The following is a 4,347-nucleotide window of genomic DNA, read 5'->3' on the forward strand; positions in this document are numbered from 1 at the left end:
TTGAAATATTAAGGCTAGCTCTTTCAGTGCTGTTGTCAGCTGAGCAGACTCATGAACACATAAAACAACAGAAATATCTGGGTCAGTTTGGAGCCTCAAAACTGATGGTGTTGTAGATGGAGTAGGTTTTCTTGTCATTGTGATGTTTTCTAGGTTTTTTCTTTTTTTTTGCTTTTTAGCATGTTTCCTGTATACTTTTAACCAAAGACCATCAATGGTATCATGAAAGAGTGGGTGTAAGGGCTGAATGCTGAGCTGCTGTGCCCTGCGCGGGCACATTTCGCATTACTTGCTGCGGAACGTCCATGAGGCTCTTCAAGGCTTCCTCTTCTTTAGCTGCTTCTGTCCTAGGAGGAGTTGTTTGAGATACTGCAAAAGAGTATGAAATAGCTTTCAAGCTGTACATCTGACATTTGCGTTGAACGCACATTTGCTACGCTCACCCTTCAGTTAACATCACAAATAACATAAACTTTAGTCCAAATGCACTTTTGCTAGAATAATTACAATCTTCATATTTACAGAAAATCCATTCGTTTTGCCATACTAGCTGGTAGCCCTGCTTTCTTGAATGGATAAATAATGCAGTGAACTCTCCAGTTCACTCTGTCTCTGCAATGAAATTGAGGTTTTTTCCATGCTGCTCTTGAAAGCTGCAGTTTCTATGCCCTAATGCGCACAGGAATATGAGCACGGGATGCCTTCCTGAAGAGCTTGTTGGTTTGAAAAAGGTCCTACTGCTTAGCATGCAGCTGAACCGTGGCTTGTTGCTGTGCAAGGGAAAAGTTCTTACCGGGGAGTATAGCACTGACTGCGTCGACAGCCGAAATCTCAGTCGATGAGGATGGATGATGCACCATCATCTGTCAAACACAAAAAACTAACTTCAATCACATCAGGACTTCCAGCTCGTGGAAGTGATAATATTCGTTGCCATATTACTGCACTGAATTTTTTAGGTTTGAACTAAGACAAACTACTGTAAAAAAACCTGGGGTGGAAGGAGACAACTTTAATCAAAACATTACGCCTAGAGAGGCCTGGAAACTCAAAGTTAAGGCTACTATTTTTAGTAAAGAAGCAATCAAACCAGGCCAAAAAAAAAAAAACCCAGTATATTCATGAATATATTCTTTACAATACTCACAACTCATAAATTTGCTTCTCCTCTAGATGCACTATGTGGGGGAGAACATAGGCTTTTTCAAGTTTAAAAATGTCAAAATCCGACTTGCACATGAACGCTTTCAAATGAACATTTTAATTTACACTTTGCTTTCCTACCTTTTTTCTTGGAAAAAAATTACAGCAGGTAGATTCTAAATAGCTACCCGGTCTGCATGCTGAAACGCAAAAAATATGCGTACTAACTTTCACACGTGCAAAAATTTGAATATGAATTAATGTACATTCAGGTCTAAAAGCCTCATATAAGGCCAGGAGCCCTACATGTATATGGTATATTCTTTTATCATTAGACTTAGTACTTCTGAACAGTACAGCACAACTAAGAAAGTACAGCTTTTGAAGAGTACCGTACAACTATGAGAAAGTACCGTGCATTCTTTAAAATAACCTGCATCTCAGAAGCAAAGTTTCTCCACCCAGAGCTATTCTGAAATACTGAACCAAGCTGGTCATCGCTAACAACTACAATAAAATGTCGTATCATTCACAGCATATCACACACTTTCAAAAAACACGGAAACCACATTACTATGTTTGAAAAACACAAAATCGGAAAAGAACGTGATGATTATTGTTCCTACGTCATCATTACAACCCTAGCACTGGAGCAGTGTGACATATCAAAACTAAGTGACATATTATAAAAACTGCCACTTGGTGAAATTAATCCTCTTCACTAGGAATAAATAAGTGTCTTTATGAAAGGTTCTACCTTGCAAATTTTAAAACTGAATTCACGCGAGTCTTTCCATACTGGAAACCTATTAGGATTCCCTTTTGTCTCCCCTGACGTTGCTCCCATACAAATCAACAGGAAAGCTTCCTAACAGTTTCAAGAGCAGAAGAATATGGCTTATCATAGACACAGTAGCACCAAAGGAGTAATTAATGAGAAATAAATACATCCATGTTCCAAAATCCCCTCGTTAAAATTACCTCTCCACGTTTTGCATTCCTGAAATTATGCTGCAATGCTAAAAGAAAGAAAAATTTTTAGAAACATGATCAGTCACTCAGCACAACACAAACAACGTGATCTCAATTTGATACATAGGCTTGAATTTGCTGTTCTCTGTACTTTATAATCTTCTGCTTTGAATAGAAGTTGCCATGTCATAAGCAGTTCTGCTAAAGGAAAGCTGCACAGCTCTGCTGTGAAAGAACAGAAGAGACTGGTCTCGTTTTTACAGCTAGGTTTCTTTTTTTGCAACGAGTCGTCTGAAACTTGTACGGATTTTTTCTGAAACGCAGATTCCCTTCCAAAGCTGGAATTTGCTTCAGAGGATCAGAACCTCTAGAAACAAGGAGAAAATGAATTATTTTCCCACGCAGCATCTTAATAAAGATATTCCATTGAAGCATCCTATCTAGTGACTCAATACGGTCTAACCGCCTCCAGCAAAATGCTGTAAAGCCTTACCATTGACCTTCCAGAGACTACGACCCATCTCCCTGCCCCGTGCCCGCACGATTCCCCAGGCACATATTTGAAAGCGTTCAAGTGTTCCCAAAAGTTCAGAGGTTTATTTTGGGAGGATTGACTTCCACCTTACATAATCAGTTCATCCTAACAATTTCAGAGCGAGTTAGAAATAAAGCTAGGCGCAATTTGCCTGTATGACACTGCATGGGTACAGAAAATCTTACTGGACCCTCCTGAGCAATACAAAAGAGCAGCTTTGGAAAAAATACATGAAATGTAATATAAAAATGAGATCTGATCTTCTACTGCTAGATAAAGAGCTATGCGAGTTTCCACCTCAGCTATTAAATAACTTGCATGGCAGAACAGAACTAGCGAAATGCCAGCATGCATTTGTCCAGCCGCTTCCATGGTGTGATCATTACGATAGCTACATTACTACGCAGATCATGTAAAAATTGCGCTTCGGTAAGTCTTCAAAATTAAAAAGACACACAAAGGGAAAAACGTCAAAGACAATATTGAACCTTGAAGCTTAATAGTAAGGCTGTGTTGCAGTAACTGCTCAACCTAAAATACTCCAAACCGTTTCCTAGTTCTATGTTTTTCTGAGAGACAGACAATGTAAAGTAAGAAGAATTTCACAGTTAAAGCTTCCATGGTTAATCAGGAACCAAAAGCTAGTAAACAGAGCTGCAAACAAAACTAACCATTATAAAATCAAATTAAAATGTTACACAAACAAAGGGTGTGCCATTTTTTTGCTGAAAGAATGCAAATAATCTTCTGGCTTTCTCCTGTCTTTCATGAGGCTTCACAACACCTCAACATGTACGGAGTAAATACGATTCTATCACTCTGTCAGCTAAAACTTTATGTACAGAACAGCATCCACACAAGAAATCATGTTTGGAGCAAGGCTGAAACCACAAAAGAAAAAAAAAAAGATTACCTTACCTTTGATGTCAAAGAGCTTTCCTCACATGATCAGTTCTCTAACAAGTGAGGTTTTACAGAAACTTTCATGCAGTGCTTCCTATAGCATGAAGTTTTCTAATTTCATAATTTAGATGAATAATCTTATTGACTAAAAATTAACCTGAGAACAGGGGAAAAAAAAAATTACAGTTATATCACTATCCAAGCAATGGGAGAATTTGAAAATCTAAGGGTTCTCAAAGGGTTTACAGTGGAGAAAGTACCCCGATTAATCCATTTTGTCTGTGGAATTACAAAAAAAACCATCCCCAAACCCACATCGTAATCCAGAAGATGGAAAGCCTCTCTGGTTCCTACACGGCAATTTGTCATCTCGGGAGGACAGATGTAAATTGGAAAGAGAGGAAGAGGACCAGGGCTGTCAAGAAAAATATTGATTTGTACTCAGCTGTCTTCTTTAAAATTTCCTCCCAACCTCCCCAGAATAGCAATCCGTGCAGGAGAGGGCAGCCCATCACTGCATCCTCTTGCCCACAGGCTCACCAGAACAGCCCTCCAGCCCCCGAAATGGCAGTCGCCGTCCCACAGAAGATGCGGACGGACCGAATGCTGTCAGTGGGGAACTCGAAGGCATAGCTATCATATGGACCGATTCCTTAAAATGTGTAAAGTAAAAAAAAAAGGTATATCCCCTCCTCTATATCCACAGAAAACATTTATAAACGCTACCATCAAGTAAACTGCCAACAGAATGGAAATATTACAAACTTTGGTGGCATCTGTAAGCGCCTCCTGCT

The sequence above is a fragment of the Pelecanus crispus genome, chromosome 7 (genome assembly GCF_030463565.1).
Source record: "Pelecanus crispus isolate bPelCri1 chromosome 7, bPelCri1.pri, whole genome shotgun sequence".
NCBI classification, from domain to species: domain Eukaryota; kingdom Metazoa; phylum Chordata; class Aves; order Pelecaniformes; family Pelecanidae; genus Pelecanus; species Pelecanus crispus.